Below are 21,154 nucleotides of genomic sequence, written 5' to 3'. Positions count from 1 at the left end.
GCTCGCCGGCGTCCCCGCGCAGAGAGGCGTCGCGCGCTGTGTATGATTGCCGGCGCCACCGCGCGCCGCCGCTTGCCCGCCGCCGCCGCCGCCCGGGAGAGAGAGAGAGGGCGCGGGGAGCGCCTACACGGCCGGCGCCCCTGCCTCTCTCGTTTTTTTTTTGTTTTTTTAACTTAACTAAAAATTTGTATACTAACAAAATTTTGACTTAACAAAATTTAACAAATATGTAATATATATATAGTATAATGTATATAATTTTGTACTCCGTCGAAATTTTGACATAACAAAAATTTACTTAACAAAAATGTGTTAGGTTAACAAAAATTTACACATGTAATAGTATAATGTAACTAAAATTTTACTTAACAAAATTTAGACTTAATGTAACTAAAATTTTACTTAACAAAATTTAGACTTAATGCATGATCAAAATTTTACTTAACAAAATTTAGACTTAATGATCAAAATTTTAACTTAAGAAAAATTTTACTTAACAAAATATAGACTTAATCATCAAAATTTTAACTTAACAAAATTTAGACTTAATGATCAAAATTTTAACTTAAGAAAAATTTTACTTAACAAAATTTAGACTTAATGATCAAAATTTTAACTTTACAAAATTTTATTTGGGATCGAGAGGGGGCGGCGAGGGTTATGTGTCCTCGGCACCGCCACCGCCCTCTCGGTCACCGCCACACCGGTCTCTCGGTCACTGCGTCCCCCTTTCGCCACCGCCGCCGGTCTCTCTGTCACCGCCACACCGGTCTCTCGGTCACGCGGTCACTGCGTCCCCCCTTCCGCCACCACCACCGTTCTCTCGGTCACGCGATCACTGCGTCCCCCCTCTCGCCTCCCTCGTCGCCCTCTCTCTTTATATGTAGAAGAGATATGATAATGCTGGCATATACACAATTAATTTGTTTTGACTACATGTTTTCAGGACTGACATATGGCGGACGATAGAGCTGACCCGATTCTCGGACAACTATGATCCGGACGCTGAAGACCATATGTTCGGCATCATAAAAGGCGATATTCTATATGTGCCGACCGGACAAGAAGAAGATGATATCTCTTCTTATCTGAACCTGGCCGGTGAAGATGAAGGGCGCCGTCAGGAAGATGATGCCGAAGAAACGTCGATAAACGACGATCTTGAATTGGAAGTAGCAACCACCTCCGGCGCCGAGGTATATATATATATATATTGAGCCTCTGGTGATACAAACTAACTGATTTGAATAAATATGTGTGTACTAACGCGCGCGACTCTCTTTCTTATTTTAGCCCTCGGCCGGATCGTCGAAAAAATCGAGTACGTCGTCAAAGCGTGGCGCAACCAAGACGATGAAACCAAACGAAACATGCACCATCGAGGTTGTCGAGGAAGCAACCGGCAGGCCGCCGGAGCCCAAGCAAGAACGCCACCAAGTTTATCGCCCAATGCGGAGCCGTTGTTAGAGACAACGTCTCGATCACCGTCCGAGAGTGGAATGAGCCAAAGAAGGCACGTCTTGGTTTCACTTTTGTCGATAAGAGAACAAAAAAAGATTGCTTCAAGAAGCTTATAGAACATTTCGTTCTACCTCCGGAATACCGCGAGATACGATGAGGCGGGTAACAAGATTCAGGAAAACAAGGAGAGGTGCAAGCTAGTCAAACAGTTCGCTCTTTCTAAGATGGCCGACGCATTCCGGAAATACAAGCAAAAACTAGCCCATGAATTTGTCAAGCAGGGCAAGACTCCGGATTTCAAAGGACAATATGAGAAACTGCAACATGATTGGCCAGAATTTGTGAAGCAAAAGAAATCGGAGCAGTTCCTTGAAATGTCGAAAAAAATAAGAAGAATGCGGCCAAGAAGGAGTACAATCATATTATGGGGCCAGGAGGGTATCGCTTTTGGCAGCCTAGGTGGGAGAAGATGGAGAACGAGCCGAGGACGCGAGGAATCCGTCCAGGTACGGAGGGATGGGACCCAAGGGCCAAAAGCTGGTGGTACGGGCATGGGGGATCGCCGAACCCGGAGACGGGGAAGTGTGTTTATCGTGGCAAAATAATTAAACCCACCCAAAAGCTTATTGAGGCAATGAGGGATGCTCAAGAGGGGAGGATCAAGTTCAACAGAGAGAACGACGCCCTGACAAAAGCCCTCGGGAATCCTGAATACGGAGGACGTGTACGAGGCATGGGGCCCATTTCGTGGAAAGTAGGGTTCCCCGTAACGATGACCCGTACGGTTACGTAAGCCGTAAGAGAAAGATGGATCGGGATGCGGATGTTGTGGCGAAGTTGGTAACGGAAATGGATGTGATGAAGAAAACCGTGAGTGTACTAGTAGCCAAAAGAGATGCAGCTCGGGCGCAGCATGAAGATCATCCAATGGATCTCGGAAGCCGCAGCGGAGAAGAAGCAGCGTGGCTTCCACGGAGGCCTCACCGGCTGGTGCACCGACGATCGAAATTACCGCACCGGAGCCTCGGCTTGTGGTCGAAATTACTGCACCGGAGCCTCCTCGCTACCCCGTGGACGATATAAAGGAGATGAAAGCATGTCATCCGTATTATCCTATCGGGAACATGTCCATGAAGGTAGCCATCGGCGGTGCTTTACCACTCGGAGCACTCCACCACAACAACCCCATTCAAGATGGCTATGCTCGTGTCACGGTGGAGGAGATAGTCCAAGGGTTTGAGGACCTGGACATTGACATTGCTACACCTCGAAGGGGTGAAAAGACTTGGAGATGTCAAGCGCCAGCTCATTCTATGGCGTAAGAAATTTATCAAGTTTCCGTGCGAGGCGCCAACAAGTCCACCCCCTACGGTGGTGGTGGTGGCGGTGGCGGTGGCGGTGGCGGTGACGGTGGCGGTGGTGGTGGTGGTGCTTCACCTACACCTCCTTCACGTCGGCCGACGCCGCCCCCAATTCACCTCCGGCGGGTGCGGCACGCCGCCCCCGGTCCTCGTCCGGCCGGGTGATCGGACACCGGCCCCCAATCCACCTCCGGCGAAGAAGCGAAGCGGTCCCGGGTTATTAACCCGGACCCTTATGTACCTAGAACCACAAAGATACCAGAGCCATCACTGAAGCCTCTCATCCCGAGGCCTTGGGAACTTAGTGTCGAGGAAAATGCAGCGGCCGTGGCTGCTCAGCATGAGAAATGGAAGGAGGAGTGCAAGAAGAAAAGAGAGGGCGAGCCCAAGCCAGTATTTTCTGACAAGCAAAAGCAGTGGGCTAAGTCATTTTTGAACACACCGTCCCAAGCCGCGAAGAATCTGTCTGACGACTATTTACGTGAACTTCGTAGGCAAGCACTAGCGTTCAAGAGAACCAAGAGTTGGCGGAGAAGAAAGCCTTGGAGGACGAGGCCGAGACAAAATTAGAAAGGGGGAAAGAAGTTGCCCAGCTCGGGGAACAAAGTAAACAATCGATCGCCCCGCTCATAGTGCAAGCCGCCGGTCCGGATGCCCCCGATATCATAGCAGCTGCGGCAAGACATGGATTGACCGTAACGAGTGCCGCAGAACAAGCGGCCGACTTAGGTATCACTCTTCGTGCACTCGTTAGGCCTTGATGAGGCGCCAATGAAGGACGTAGTATTTACATATGTGAAGAATGGCCCTCTCATCGAGCCTCGCGCAGAAGAGGATCTACCTCGACAAATGAAAGGTCTGCTAAATTGGTACAAGGGTTACATAAAACATAAAAACGCCAAAGACTATATTTATGCGGAAGTTATATATGAGCATCACTTCAAACATTACTATGTACAAATTCATCTGAGTGAATTGTTCCAGCTGTTCAATCTGCGCGACCTCGACAAATCTATCATCAGTTGCTACGTTCTGTAAGTGATTTATTAATTTCTACCCCATCTCGTTCATTGCCTGCACTGCTATTATGCAGAATGAAGAAGCGGGAAATGCGAATAAGGAACATCCATGATGTTGGGTTCATTGACCCACAAATCGTTAATTCATATGTGTTAGAACACCACCCCGCCGACGTGTAGGATGACTCGTGGCGGTTTATTAGAAAACAACGAACGTAAAAGTGATATTCTATTTCCTTACCATTTTGGGTGAGTGTTTCTGTCTTGAGCACATTCTCTTTTGTTTACTCCATGCATGGTATGTGGCTAATCGATGAGTTATGCATGATCGTGCATGTATCGTGTCCGCAGGTTCCACCGGATTCTTATGGTAATTCAAGTTCAGACCTCCTCGGCTCTCGTCCACGACTCTCTTAATATGGATCCGGCGCTTTGGGCCGACATGAGAAAAATGATGCAAAAGTAATTATTTTCATTCATTTGCGCTCTATATCGATCGGCCTATTTCGTTCATCATTTCCTAATATCAAGTAACTAATTAATAACTCTCTTGTTTATTTAATTTTCTTTGCCTCGTAGGATTTGGAGACGGTTCGTAGATACCAAGGTCGGTGAATTCAAAAAAGAGCTACATTTTAAAATGGCAAGTGCGGACGACCGGGGATATTCAGCCACCGGGGACCAATCTATGTGGATACTATGTTTGTGAGAGGATCCGGAGATACCGCAATGAGCGGGACCGAAGTGTGAGAACAACATCCCGAGGAATAACCTCCGGAAGACGCTTAGTCCGAAGCTCGCTTCCGACCACTTCAAGAGGAACTAGCTCGGATGGTTGGCGAGGGAAGTCATCGATCCTAGAGGAGAACACCATTACGATGACGTAGAACTTTATATGCACTAAATTATGGATGGAAACTTGTTCAAAATTGTATATGGTCATCCGATATTGAATATATATTGTATATGGTCATCCGATATCGAATATATATTGTATATTCCTCTTGAATTCTTTTTGGTTCTAATTTCAAATTTGTTTGAAATTGTACATTCATATGCATGTATGTAGTACCGTAGAATATGTGAAACTCCTTCAAAATTAAAACCCAAAAGAAATAAAATAATACAAATTAAAAAGAAACCAGATTTAGGGGGAGGGGGGGCTAAACCCTAAACCCCGCGGAGGCCTTTAGTCGCGGTTGGGCAGAAGGACCGCGACTAAAGGTCCTCCGCCCTGGCGCTCGCCGGCGGCCCACGTGGACGGGCCTTTAGTCGCGGTTCGTAAGGAACCGCGACTAAAGGGGGGGCCTTTAGTCGCGGTACTTTGGTCGCGGTTGGGCAACCGCGACTAATGGCGGTTGCGAACCGCGACCAAAGCCCCTTTTTCCACCAAGTGCACCCTAAGTGTAGTGTTAGAATTAAAATTATCCATGTGAGAGATTAAAAACATTTGAAAAAAAATTCAAATTTTTTGAAGTTAACGGATTGGACGGCGTGGCCTGCACCGAGGGCCTAGACACCGACGGCCACCCTCAGAGTATCACAGCTACGCCGACGGCACACGTGGCTCAGCCGAGGTAGATATTTCCCGAGGAGCTATGGCGAGGGCTGCCCTCGGCGTAGCCTACGCCGACGGCCCAATATGGCTACGCCGAGGGTTTTCGACCATCGGCGTAGCGAGCCATTCCTGTAGTGTCTATTCGATTCAGTCACATGATTTACGTACGGTCATAATTTTTCAGATATTTTTCAATCATTCAGAGGTAAATAGTGTAACAACCACAGCTTGCACGACTAACTATTTATATACGACCCCCATCGGTCGAGTACGTTCCATGCAGGTTTCACAAATTAGTTCGTTCTCCAACACTCAAGAATGCAAGGAAACATAAAAGTACGAATAATCTGCTTGCTTGAGTAATTGGGATTCCGCTGTTTACTCTCATACTCCGACTGAGTCATTGGGGTTCCTATATATGTTTACTCTCATACTCCGATTGTAGGGAAACACAATGCAAGAAAGATAAAAGAAAACAAGGCGAGTATGTTTCGAACTAAGAATAGTAGACGTCAGGAAGAGAACTTGCAGCATGGCTGGAATACTTTGTACTTACGCATTGGTACACAGCCACCTGCAGTAGGGACTGAGATCCAGTGCCCCCACGGTCACAGGGCACGCTGTGCCCGGAGGCCTCACGCATCCAAATCCATCCAACGGTTACCAAGGGCGCTGTGCCGCGGCCGCCGGCGCCACCGCGGGAAGGGGAGTGGACCAAGCTGCAGCACAGGTCTCTGCAGAAACAGTGCCGGCCAGCTCCACTTCGGCCACCTCGTCCCGTTCCGACCACCTCCGCCGCCCCGCTCCGACCACCTCGTCCTCTGCCCCGCGCCGGCGGTGCCTCCACAAGCCAGTACGACGCCCTCCTCTGCCTCTTCTGACAGTCCCCTTCGACCAACACCTGCGATGGCCTCCTCCGATACGCATCGAGTGAGAGAAAATGGGGAAATAGCGAGCATGTTCTCGGGCGGAGTCTGTGACGCTTCCGCCGGCGCCACCGCTGAATATGTTGTGCTGCTATGTTTCTGTTATCCGAATAAACGGAGGATGACTTCTTTTTCGGTTGGATATCGTCGAAGGTGGGCAGAGGTGCGGAGGGGGTCGTCGGAGGGAGTCGTCAGAGCACGCACGGGAGGGATCTCGTACGGGGCGGAGCGGAGAGCCCCGCCGCGGCCGCGTGGAGGAGACTGTCGGAGTGTCGGCGGAGCTTGCCGGCTCTGTTCTCTCCGCCGCATCTGGCCGGAGTATCCCGTCGGACTGGCTGCACGGGGAGGACATCGGAGTGGCAGCCGCAGAGCTAATGGAAATAACCAGGCTGGCCGAACTGATCGGAATGACTTTGCTTGTGTTTTTTGTTTCCTGAACTGAACGGAACCAAGTATCTGTTAGGGAAACGGAGACTGAAGAGATCAGTGAGTACTTATAAACTCTGTCTTGCAGTGAATTGCATTTTCATCAAGATGATGGTTAGACACTCTTAGATCTCGTGTGCACGTAGATAGTATTGACTGGGGATTCTCTTCTAGTCGTTGGATTGTTGTCGAGGAACCCTCGCCACAGCAGCGCTACTCATGGCCAAGCCGATGCTTCTGCTGGCAACTGCTTCATGCATTGAACAGCCACCTGAAGCTCTGGACGCGGCCGCTTGTCAATGGCCCGCCTTGGTCAACCTTGGCGCCTCGCCGCACATGCGGTCTCCTGCGGATTTCGCTGGAAGCGGTCCAGATTTAAACTAAGCATTCACTTTCACATGGATTTCCCCGCTCCCTCGTTCTAGTTATATCTTAACTCACATGTGTAGGAAGCGCACAATTTAGGTCTACATCTTTGGCAAACAAGGTCGGTTGTGAACAAAATACATTCCTGTGTTTTAGGTCGTGCCATATATACAATTTAGTCGTGCATCACCGGCCAAACTTTTAAGAGAATCTTGAAGCATGGTTATATACCCTTTATAATAAAATATGACAACTGTACCATCTTAATAAATAATAACGTACCATTTCATCCTTGGTGATAGTACACCACGCTAAGAAACCACATCTCTTTCTCTCTCTCTCTCCATTTGATTCAGTCGCATGATTTACATATGGTCCTTATTTTTCCGATATTTTAAATATCACGTGATAATCATTCAGAGGTAAATAGTGTAACAACCATAGCTTGAACGAGTAGCTATTTATATACCACCCCCATCGGTCGAGTGTGTTCCCTGTAGGTTTCACAAATTAGTTGGTGCAGCAACACTCAATAATGCAATGAAGTATACTACGAATAATCTGATTGAGTCATTGAGATTCCAATGTTTATTATCATACTCCGATTGAGCCATTAGGGTTCCTATGTTTATTTTCATACTCCGATTGTTGGAACAAAACAATGCAAGAACGAGAAAAGGAACATGGCGATTACGTTTGGAACTGAGAATAGTAGACGCCAGGAAGAGAATAGTCAGCCTGTCTCGAATACTTGGTGCTTCTTGTATGTGATTTTTGGTTCTTCTCCAGTAGACACCGCTACCGAGCAGTTTGAGAAGGAGTACGAGTACCATCCCGAGGACAATACTGCTTGTACCGAGCATCGCTGATCTGAGAGGCGAGCCCACCTTCTTCACCTATTTTTATAGTTTGTATCTCATTTCTCTATTTCTATCTATATGTTACGTTTCTCGTTCGAGTCTCGTGTCCTATTCCACCTGTTGCCATATATGAAATGTGTTACCTATTTGCTACCTATTACCCATTGTTTGTTGTTTGGCAAGCATTGCGAGTCATAGCGCGAGTATAGGGCTTCTTGTTGTTATGTCGATATGTTCGTGATATGTTGGGTTTGTTACATGTTACATCTGTTGGATAATGTTGGTGAAGCTAATCATGATAACTTGTAAAACAAAACTTGATGGGGGTTTTCTTAACAAATGTTTTCTTAAGAAGTGGCATCACAGGACCCCTTTGCGAAATTATCAGATTTTTGTCTCACCTATATCCCCTAGGACCCGAGTTCTTTTTGTCTATTCTAAGGCTGAGCACGCTAACCACTCGCAGGAGGTTTTGCGGGACCCCCCTTGACTCATTACCTTTTCTCATGACTGTTGAAATGGGGGCCACAACCTTTGGTTTTATTTTCTTATGCCATGTAGCGTGTCTCCGGACGTTTACTTCATGTTTTCTCTGGACAGTCCTTATATTTTGTACTGTACCCTGCTAGATGAGTTATCTAGTGCCGGGCTCTTATTGTCCGCCTAGATGCCTACACAACCCCGGGTCCATTTCAGATTACGGACAAACTTTGTTTCGGGTAGCTTAGTGAGGTGGCCCCCCTAGACTTTCTTGCGTAACTGGGAACGGTCTTGTCGTGATACCACGAGAGTATTCCTATTATAGTTGGTTTCTCAAACGGTTGAGCGTGCGTATATGGGACCAGTAGTACACCCCTGCAGGGTAATGTTTTCGATAAGTCGCGTCCGTGATTATTGACGACTTGGAGATGTTTAACTCGATCATAGAACAACTTGCACACCTTATATCTGTTGCTAATAACTTGAGAATTAAAAAACCATTTTAACAATGTGTGTGCCTTCGTACAACTTCTCCTCTTGCAGAGGGGGAACACTTCGGCTAGGTTATATTTGCAGAGTATAGAATTGTTAGCTTATGCGCTCTCTCGCTTTATCCGCTTAGATGAATGTTGTAGCATGTCTCTTATGTCAGTACAGCTTTGCAGCCGCTAAACTCCACCATATAGCCCGACTTGCATAGCCTAGTTCTAGTCTCGCTGAGTGCATGTGCCTTTGGTACTCACGCTCTGCTTTCTTTTACCTATGTCGGCAACCCTCATCCCCGACACCTTGCATGTACGATAGATGAGCAGTTCTCAGATGGATACTTCGTTGAGTTCACGGACGAGTATCTTGCCAGGGCCAAGTAGAAGATACAAAGGCAGAGGATGTTGTCATGCCGGTGGCCAACGCTTTGCCTTGCTTCAGAACAGACACCAAAAACTTTCGACCGGTGACTGATCCAAAGGTCTTCCGTGGCGACGTGCGTGAGACGGTCGCATGTGCTTACTCCCCTTTTTGTCAGCTGGATCCATGAGATGATTGATGGACTATCTCACCATGACGATGATCTCTGAAGCGCCTGCTAGGCATCTCATCGTGGCTTGCCGGATCGAGCTGAATAAAAGGCGCATGCCAACAGAGGTTACATACAACAGATGGAGCAAGCTCGGTGAAGGATGCTGGTGGGAAAGGATCAAAGGAGGTGCCACGAGAGGCCATGCGGGCTGTGATGGCGTGTGTAGCTCCATTCTACCAAGGTGAAGTTGTGACAAAGGCGCTCATGAGGGGATTAAATACTGCGTTTGACCCTGAAACTTCCATGGAGTTACTATGAGTTACTACATGGGAGTTGATAGGACATCAAACAAAACGGACATCAATGTGGAAGGAGCACGATGGCCCAAAGTGGAGTGTCTAAACACTACTTCCTCCGTCCTCAAATATGTGGATTTCTAGCTCTTAACTTTGTCCACAAAAGAGTGTACTTCTATTTTTTCTATGTACTTTAATTGCTTCTTTCTCATTGCATGGAAATCAAATCCAATAATATTAAGCGCATGTTCTTGTTTTCTATATGCACTTAGCTTATTGGAGGTGAAACAATTAAAGAGGAGAGATGCATGTTTCCAATGTATTTTTCACGCCACTTCATAATTTATCTTGAAAAATCCACATTTACACTTATTTGTGAACGGAGGGAGTACGACTGAAGAAGACCAAGAGAACATGGTGGTGGAGCATGGATCACGTAAAAGTAATGGGGTGTGAGGTGTTTGCTTAGAAAATCCAATGCGCCTAACTTTGATCAAAAGGCTGCAATTTTTTCAGGTGACGTGGCTCATTATGAGACCAGCTTGCAAACATTAAATGCAGTTAGTGGGGATCAACTTTATAGATATTATAGATATCATTCATGCAACACCTGTCTACTACCTCATGCCTACGCTTTTAGTTACTGAAAGTTACACATCACTACTTCCAGTGAAAATAGGGGATCTTTTACTATTGTTTACTATTATATTTTACTTCTTTGAATCATCAACTATAAATCACCGTTTTCTCTGTTAGTTCACTGATACACATGTGTTGTTGATGTGATGTCTCAATTGCTAAAGTCTTATTGTTATTCTTGTATTCCCCTTGAGTGGAACTATAAATTTGGGTAATACTTCCCATCAAAGATTTCAGTGATCCCCTCTACTTGTGAGCATCAATTATTCTTAATGCCAGTTTACTTTATGTGAAAAACCTTGGCATTACCGTTATATTCACGCACAACTCTAAATGTGACTATTTGAAATTCTTATCTCATGGAAAGCAACATATAGTTGATTGAAATCTGTATCTTGTAAATATTGGTTTATTCATTTGGTAGCTCAACTATTTTTGTTCATTGAAACCAGCTGATTTAGTCTTAAATGTGATATCTAAACACAAATGAAGAACAATGGAGAAGGAGGACTTGAATTTCACCTAATGACTGAGCCTAAAATGCAAGGCATGTTGATCACGGCAAGCGCACGCAAGAGAAGGACATACAGTGAGCCAGTATGACGATCTAATGTAAGGGAGCCAGCATGTTGGCGTGAGGTGTTGGCCTTTCGTGAGTGGAGGCTGGAGTGGCGGCTCGGGGACATGGTGGTTTGATGATATGCCTCTAGCTGCGAGGGCAGCATGGCATGTCTCCGTGGCGTGGGCGGTGACCCGGTTGCGGTGGTTTGTGCTCGTCCGGGGTTTGGGTTGTCCTTGTGACAGTGGCGGTGTTGTAGGTCTCTAGACGAAAGTCTTGCCAGACTCTGTCGGTGCTGGCAACGGCGACGCTCGAGGGCGCCGTTTTCCTCCTTTGAGGGAGGCGTTGCTGTGGAGTCCTGACACACCTCCGCCCAACATTCCGCGGCGAAAACCCAAATCCGGCACCGCTGGATTGGATGATGGCGGCGTCTTTGGATGTCGTGACCTCCTTGGAGGCGTCATTTTTTGGAATATTTGGAGCCAACAACGGCAATGCCCCGGCCAGTGATTGGGTCGATGCCTTCGTGTTCCATCGGCGCGTGAGTGCCGCATGCTTGCTTTGCGGCCCGCCTCAGTCCTCGAAGCGGGTGGTAAGCGGGCCGGGACAAAAGGGTCAGCCTTTTGTCGCGCCCCCATTGTCGCAGCTGGCCGCCCGCGACAAAAGGGTCTTACGGCCCGCGATACTAGGCCTGTTTTCCACTAGTGTGAAATGGCTAGCCGTCTCTTTCGGCTCCGACTTCCTTTCCAGGGACGTGGACCGGACAGTCGTGGCGCTCGCCGTTGCCGTCGTGATGGTGCCATTCGGCGGCGCTCCGGACGTAGTTGATCTAGGTCGTGTGACCAGGTGTGTGGTTTTCCCTAAAAACTATGCCATGTTGGTTTTTTCTTGTCTGGTTTTCCTTATAAACCGGACACGGTGTCTTGTTTGTAGCAATTTTCGGCCAGTTTTCCTTATAAACTGGCCAAATTTCACTCGAATTGATGAAAAGGCAGAGCTCCTGCCGGTTGCTAAAAAAATCCATTATGGCACCTACATGGTATTAATAACGTACTATTTTATCCTTGGTGAGAGCACACCACATTAAGAACCGCATCTCCCTATCCATTTGATTCAGTCACGTGAAATATCGCGTGATATTCATTCGGAGGTAAATAGTGTCAACAACCACACCTTGCATGACTAACCCTTTACATAGCACTACCAGGCAAGTGCGTTCTTTGAATGTTGCACAAATCAGCATGTTAAATATCTCTCGTTCAATAACGCAATGAAAAGTTATACGAGTGTTAGCTAGTCATTGGGGTTCCAATGGTTACTCACAGAGTCAGATTGTTGGAATAAACAACACAAGAAAAATGAAAAGAGACACGTAGGTTACATTGTGAACTGCGAAAAGGCGGCATCAGGATTTGAACGAACAGGACTAGAAAAATGCATTGAACTTCGCGGTCGAGATCCTCCGTATGCCCCTACCTCTCCGCCTCCGCCTCCTAAACAAGAACGCCATTGGCCCAACTGCTATCGCACCCGTAGTGGCCGAGCCATAGAGAAGCCGCTCTTCGTGCCGGCGATGTGAAGTTCCCCACACCTAGCTTATCAACACCATAGCACATCCCTTTTGTCTTCTCTGTTTTCGCTGAAATAAACAAACCCTAATTCCCCCAGTCATCGGCACAACCGTCGTCTTTATGCGTCCGGTGGAACGGCGTTGAACCCAATCGCAGGTGGAGGTTGGACATGAGCATAGGCGCGCAATAGGATGGCGCCCCGCTGGTGGTGCCTCTACCCAATGAGCCTCTGCCTGGACCCAGTACACCCTCCGCTCGGTCTCCTCTCGGAACCGCACCGCCGCCATGTTCAACGTCCGCCGACTACTGTTACGGTGTTACCAATGGGACAGCCCAATGGTGAGTATGGAGGACTGAGCTAGGCAGGGAACTTGTTGGGCTGGGCTCGAGTCATGGGGTAGGTGCAGGAATGGACTGTGGTGGGATTTTTTATTTTTTAATTACTCGTTGTTTAGATTTTGTAACTAGGCTGACAAGTGGGGCCTCAATCCACATCATCAAATTTGTACCGACAAATGGACCCCACCTATTAGCCTCAGTGCCAATTCGTGTTTATTGATTTTTACCAAAAAAAATAATGGAAAAATGTGGTCGTTTTTTGTTCCCCAAACCTGAAGTGGTGGTATTTAGTAAATTTGAGTTTTAAAGTTGAGGTTTTATGATATTCACTCCCTCGTTGTAACCAAATACATACAGACTCTAAATGACCTGCTGATCCATAGGAAGAAGGTGGGACCACATGCGTATCCAATAAGCCGTACGATGAATAACCTGCACTTTGTTTTTGAAACTTTGATCTTATTACAAGCAACATTATTGCAGAAATTCCAAATTGCTCATGTTAAAGCGAAAACTTCCACACGACTTCTACCCTTAACCTTTTTATCGATATCGTTCATCCAGTAATCAAACATATTATTAATATACCCTATATAATCCATTATGACACCTACATGGTCTTAATAACGTACCATTTCATCCTTCGGGAGCGTACACCGCACTAAAGAACCATATCTCCCTATCGATTTGATTCAATCACATGAAAATATCGCGTGATATTGATTCAGAGGTATATAGTGTCAACAACCACACCTTGCACGAACTAACCATTTATACTGCACCACCACCGGGCAAGTACGTTCTGTGAAGGTTGCACCTCTCATGCACCCATGCATAGTGGCAATAATGCAAGCAAAAGTTATACGAGTGTTAGCTAGTCATTGGGGTTGGAATGGTAACTCATATACTCAGATTGTTGGAATAAAAATGCAACAAAAAAGAAAGGAGAGACGGAGGTTTACATTGTGAACTGCGAAAAGGAGACATCAGGAATTGAACGGTCAAGATGGGGAAAATGCATTGTGCTTCACGATATAAGGATCCGGTGGGGTGCCATGCTACCTCCGATCAATATTTACGCATAGGTCTAAGGAGCAAGCACACACAAGTTTCTAATATCGTTGAACTGCGGCCACCGGCTAGCTATTCAACAAGGAATTGAATTAATCATGCCATGGTGGCCCTCGCAAATGCGAGTGTATCGTCTTTAGTTCAATGAAGAGACGGGCACATCAGCTTTAATGCGACAAACCGACCAAGAAATAAGTTTCCAAATAATGTATGTTTATATGATATGATATATAACATTATTTTATATCAACTAAGATAAAACTATGTTCAATCAAATCATATGAGAACCATACAAACTCATCGGCTGAAAATATTTATTCATAAGATGTGATAGATAATGTTATTTTATGTCAACTAACATAAAAATGTGTTTAATCAAATCATTTGAGAACCATACAAACTCATCGGCTGTAAATATTTATTCATATAATGTGATAGATAATGTCATTTTATGTCAACTAACATAAAAATGTGTTCAATTAAATCATATTTAAACCATACAAACTCATCGGCTTTAAATATGTGTTCCAAAGGTTATACTCAAAGAAGTATTTTTTCGAACATCTATAATCGATACAAAATGTCCCCATAGAAAATTCATTAGTAGTAAAATTAATGATAGTTCGTTATTATTATTATTATTATTATTATTATTATTATTATTTTCTAATAAAAAGTGTTTCAGCTTGTTGTGGACATGGAACAACAAATATTTCGATCATCTCTGTTGAAACATACCCAATTTTTTATAATCAATATCACCATTATTCCATGTGAAAACAAAAGCCTAATGGTCATACAATTTGACGTCGATAGCTTTTGTGACTAAAAATTTTGTGGATACTTTTCCTTTTACATATGTTTTCAATTATTTTCATATACTCCACATGTATTTTTCACGGACGTGCAAACTGAATGTAGATTTGTTGATCAACTTTGGTGTTATAAAGAAAGGTGGTTAGCTTTCAAGTTAGCTTCGCATAGATCAGAAAGAGTTTGAATGACAAACTGAAGCCCCCCGGCAATGTGTGGGTGATAGCTCCGAGATGGAAAAAAGTGACTCTGAAGACATTGAGTTGCCAAGGTGGGATGATGAGGATGCTGGTGCACCCGCCGCACATATGGATGGTGAAAATAATGGCATTTGTTTGTTATTTCCTGCCTGTGTATGGAGAAAAATGTTGTTTGATTTGTTGTTATATATTTTTTGTACTCACAGTTTGTTTTCTACGTGCATGAAATTGATGCACCTGAAATTTATGTTTGTTCAGAAGCAGGGGATGCTAAGAGGCAGTGTAGCCGGGGCTACACTGTTATCGGGGTTGTTTTGAAAAAAGGGATTTTTCTGCTGGGCCTTACAATCATGCCTAGAATATGAACTGGAGTCACCAAGTTCTTAGGGCATCTCCAACGGCGCGACGCACTTCGGACGTCCAAAAGTGGCCGCGAGCATCCGTTTGCGTCGCCCCGCGGACATATTTTGTCCGCGCGTACGTTTGCGTCTGGGGGTGCTCCCACCGGGGCGACCCATTTTTAGATTTGCAACATATTTGAAAGCATAGAAAGTAGTACATTTGAAAGCATAAAAACTATACAAAGTAGTTCTAGAAGCCTAGACTAGTTGTTGCCTGACGGGCCGGCCCGTCGATGCGTCGCTCCCTCGCCTGCTTCTCCGCCGCCTCCCGTGCGGCCGTTAGGGCTCGGTGCGCCGCCGCGTCCTCTAGCAAGCACTGCCGCAGCCTCGCGTTGGTGGCGTCATCCTTAAGCATCTCGAAGGACTCGACTATAGCCCTCTGCTCCGCCGCTCTTTCCTCCGGGATAGGCGCATCAGGGTCATCGGAAGACCATGATATGTCGCGGTCGGAGTCCTCTTCGGCTGCGGCGGCCGCCACCCTGCGCTGTTCCATCTCGGTGTCGAACGCCGCGTGGGCCGCCCGCTCCTCCTCTGCTTCCTTCTCCGCTTCAGCCAAGGCCTTGGCGTGCCTGACCAGGTCGAGGAGGTCGTTCGTGCTGTCGTCGTCGTCGAACTCCTCGTCGGAGCTCGAGGCCGGGGGAGGTGGAGTGGGAGGTGGAGGTGGAGGTGGAGGTGGAGGCGCGGCAGCCTGGCCGCGGCCGGTGCTGCTCATGGTGGCTCCGGTGGAGGTTGAGCGGCAGCGGCGCTATGGTGGAGGTTATGTGGCGGCTAAGGTTTTGTAGGGAGGAGATGAGATGCTCGCGCCCCTGTTTATATAGATCAGAGGCAGGGCGACGGCCGCGGCACGTGTGACAACGTCATTACTTCATGCGCAGAGGTAGGCGACAGCCGCGCGCCACGCGAGGCATCGCCATTTATGCAGCCTCGGACTGCCGAGCGATGCCTCGGCGCCGCATGCGGCGGAGAGGACGCATCGACGCTGGGTCACCGCCGGGCGGGCCGAGACGAAGCGTCCGCCGGACGCGAGCGGACACTTTGCGCGTCCGCGCAGCGTCCGCGAGAGCCGAAACGCATCCGAGGCGCATATTTGGGCCAGGTTTGCGTCGCCGCGGACGGCCCGGACACTTTACGTCGTCCCGCCGGAGGTGGTACCAGACACATTTTCGGCCCGGGCGGACGCAAACGGTCGCTCAGCGTCCAGAAGTCAGGCCGATACTCCGAATCACGCACCAACGACAGGAGACAATAACATCCTGTCAGGCTCACTGTTTTTCTATGACGGGTTGGCTGCCCGTCACTGACTCAAAGTCATTTCTGAGATGGTCTTGGCGACTGGCGACTAGCAGGGGTTTAAGGGTATCTCTAACGCGGCGACCCATCCCGCGTCCGCGTGTTCGGATCGGTTGAACCCGGATGGCCGTGACGTCCGGGATGACCCAAAACCGGCTCAAATCTGGGCCGCGTTTGCGTGGCCGCGGACGCTGTTCGCTGGCCGCTCGCGTCCGCCCCTTGTCCGCCCCTGGCCCGTGTGTCATAGGGAGATAGCATCTTTTTTCATTAAAATTAGACATTACATTTTTTTTTAAATCTACCTACTACTAGACTAGCTACGTACGGGGAGGGCGGCCTCGCCGGCGACTAGCCGCCGACTCGCCGCCGGGGCCACGGATTTCACTAGACGCGGGCGGCCTCTACGTGTGAGGATTCCACTCCAGCTTACCAACTGGGTGGCTCGGCGGCAACCCTCTTGCGGCGTTCCTCCGCGGCCGCCCTCCTCCTTTCCATCTCATTAACAAAATGCATAGAGCATCAAAAGGAAGTAATAAGATTATGATTATCAAACAACAATTAGTAATCTAACATAGGAAAAATCGAATCTAATCATCTAAAAAAGCTAAATGATATATTGGCACTTACAACAATATTAAGGAGCTGCCATTCCATGAAGAAAACCAGTGCAAGTGAGAATATCCACCTAGAAGATAAATGTAACATCCCAAAAATTTCAAATCAATAAAGAGACAATTCCATTATTCAAAATTTGGAACCAACAAAAACTTTAAGTGTGTTGCATAGTGTTAATGCATGCTTGTGTGTTTTTGCCATGGTATGTGATTGAAGTGCTTGACAAGGTTGCTAAACCCTCAACCATGATCACTTGAATTGAAGAGGGACAAAGAAAAAGAGTAGAAAATGAAAATAACATCACATATGGGCCTATGGCTATTTCTGCAAAACCCTAACCTAGGCCATCTTTGCTTGTGTCAATGATTTAGAAACCTTACTAAACTCAAAATAATAACTTTGTATCAAGGAAAAATAAAACAAATCAAAAGAAAAAGGAAAAGCAAGTCACATAAAATAATGGTCATATGTGACATTTTTAACGAGGTACCCACTTTGAGCCCCTGTATTAAGAAATTTTTAAACTAAACCTTCTCAACTCTTTGCACCTCATCCAAGAACTAATCAAGAGGATCATATTTGGTAAAGACCAGCCCTGCAAATTTTTCTCAATTGCTTAATATAATCAAGCAAAGATGCAACATCAAATCAGATTCAAGATCATGCCACATTTGAATTTTTCAAAACCAGCTTCATTTTGCAAACCAACACCACCATTAGAAGCCAAACATTATTTGAATCACCTCCACCAAAAGGTTTGGCAAAATTCAAAAAATTTCTTCTTGCGGCCATTGTGTCGAACACCTTGCGGGCAGGTGGTTCATATAAGTGCCCATGCTGGATTTTTAAAGGTGGACCAAGTCCAACCTTGACCATCTCTCGCATCCCCGAAACCCTAGCACACCCCTTGGCATCAGTGCACCCCCTCTGCCACCTCTCTCCCTCACTACACCATGATGGCATGGTGATGCCGTGGTGGTCATGCCACCCACCTGCCATCCTCCTCTCCTCTCCCATCTAGCCTACATCACCATGTCATTGAGACTCCCCTCACTCCCACAAACCTGTTGATACACGCCCTTGACCAAGGAGAGCCCTGCACTGGTCAGCACATGACATGCCCAGTGACGCCCAGAACGCGCCAGAGCGCGCATGGACACGCCCTGGACGCGCTAGAGCACCGCCTCGTCCCATCGCTGCTGACCTCCTTTCGCTCTCTCCTCTCACACACGCACTCACCACGCCACCAGCTACCCCCAGGACACCTCCATTTCCCCGCCCGAGCGCTGCAGCTGACGCCACCATCGACGACATCCGCCACGGATTGCCAGTGCACGAGCATGAAGACGACGCCACCGTCCATCTTTTTCTGTGCGATCAAGCTCGTCGTGACCGCCCTGACCTAGTGAACAGAGCAGCATCCATGCCTTGCCCCTTCGCAGCTCCAAACGCCGGCGCCATGGTCGACCTGCCCCGTGCGCCTCGGCACCTCGTCGCCCCTATAAAAGGAGGCCACCCTCGCCTCAATTCTTCAAGCCACTCTCATTCTCTCATCTCAGAACCACTGCTCGAGCTCTCCCTCTTGCCAATTTACACTGTAGCTAGCCAATTGCTCGCCGGAGTGCTGCGGAGCCGCCGCGGACGGAGAAGAAGCTAGGAGCCGCCCCAGGAGCCGCCGCTTGTACCAGGAGGACCGCCGTCGTCGACAACGCCGCCCTGCACCCACGCCGACGATCGCCGGACTCTGGTTAGCCCTTCGACCCCCTGGTGCTCTCCGCTAGTGAGCCCGTGCTCGTCGACGACGACGACGCACGTGAGCCGTTGGATCTGCTTTTAATCCTACGCTCCCCTTCGATCCATACCGCTTCGGGTTTTAAGTGTCACTGACAGGTGGAGCCCACCCGTCAGGTGGCCCGCTCATGCGAGACGCGCAGCTGGGCCGGCCCGTTTTCTTTTTCCCTCTCCTGGCCTGTTTAGCTTTCCCGCCGAGCCCACGAATTCAAATTAGAATATTTCGTTTTAGCTGAAATTCAATACTGCTGCCCACTTCAAAATTTAATAGAAAATTTTCTACTAAGCCAAATTTGATGAATTTTATATTTCTGAAACCTTATGAAATTCTCTATCAAACCCCATAGGTCTCAACCCTAGATTTATTGTAGAACTCTTGTGGTAAAAATAACAAGGCAGGGCCTTTTCAAACTTCAAACATTTATTAAAAATCAACCATAAATGATTTTGAGTTGATTCCAACTCTCATAAATCACATTTCAAATAATCTACATGAATATGTAAAAGCATAGCTTAGTTGTTACCATGATCATGGGCTAGAGCAAAATAATGGCTATGTGGCCATTTCTAGCCCATTTAATTTACTCAAAATTAATTATTAAATAGTATGAGAGGTTTCCTCTCATTTAAATCATGGTCTCAAGTGATTCAATATGAGGAAATGATCCTAGCTATAGAACCTCATACTTGATTACTTAGAGATATTAAATTGTTCCAACAGTAGTATCTAAATTGCATGAGATATAGTATCTCATTTAAATCATTTTCCCAAATAGTAAATATGAAGTGTTGACCTTGGTCAACATGATCTCATACTTACTATTTGAGGATATTAAACCTTAGTATTATTCAATAAGAGGAAATTATTTCTCAAAGGAAATAAATAGAAACCCTAATAAATATTTCAATGAGAGGAAATTATTTTTCCTAAAAGAAACCAAAGCCAACCACCATGTTAATAATGTGGGATGCTAGATTAGCTTGTGTGATCCCTTTGAGTGTTAAGTCTAGTACTTAAGTATTGTTTGGTGATTGTTACCTCGTATCCTTTTATAGACGCTAGTACCGAAGGCTACGAGGAGGAGGTGGTCTTCTACGAAGGAGAAGAGGAAAACTTTGATCACTGTACCAATCAAGGCAAGCTATACTCTTGCAAGTTACCCTAATGCAAAGTGATGACCCACAAGTATAGGGGGTGTATCGTAGTACTTTCGATAAATAAGAGTGTCGAACCCAACGAGGAGCAGAAGGTGTTGACAAGCAGTTTCGATGAAGGATTCATCGTAAATGCTCACGAGACAAGTTTTCGGGGGTTTTGATATAGCGGATAAATAAAGTACGAGTAAGTAAAATGCGAGAGTAATAATTGCAGCGAGTGGCCCAATCCTTTTTAGCACAAAGGACAAGCCGGTTTGTTTACTTATAATGACCAAACGTTCTCGAGGACACACGGGTATTTAGTCTAGTGCTTTCGCTTCATATAGTTGATTAATCTTCATTGTTTTGATAAGTGTTGTGTGGGTGAACCTATGCTAATGCATCGCCCTTCCTAGGACTAATACATACTTGTGATTATACCCCTTGCAAGCATCCGCAACTACAAGAAAATAATTAAGATAAATCTAACCACAGCCTTAAACTCTAAGATCCTGCTATCCCTCCTGCATCAATATACCAACGGGGGTTCGAAGTTCTTGTCACTCCGGCAACCCCACAATTAGCAAACGAATACAAGATGTATTCCCCTAGGCCCATAAAGGTGAAGTGTCATGTAGTCGACGTTCACATGACACCACTAGAAGAATAACACCACAACTTAAATATCAAACCATTAAATATTACCCAACATAATTCACTACTAACATTTAGACTTCACCCATGTCCTCAAGAACTAAACGAACTACTCATGAGCCATCATATGGAACATGATCAGAGGTGATATGATGATGAATAACAATCTGAACATAAACCTTGGTTCAACGGTTTCACTCAATAGCATCAATAACAAGTAGTAATCAATACCGGGAGAGTTTCCCCTATCAAACAATCAAGATTCAACCCTAGATGTTACAGCGGTGACGAGGTGCAGCGGTG

Source organism: Lolium rigidum, chromosome 5, assembly GCF_022539505.1.
Source record: "Lolium rigidum isolate FL_2022 chromosome 5, APGP_CSIRO_Lrig_0.1, whole genome shotgun sequence".
NCBI classification, from domain to species: Eukaryota; Viridiplantae; Streptophyta; class Magnoliopsida; order Poales; family Poaceae; genus Lolium; species Lolium rigidum.
The sequence above is the reverse complement of the archived record's forward strand: the minus strand, read 5'-3'. Positions refer to the sequence as shown.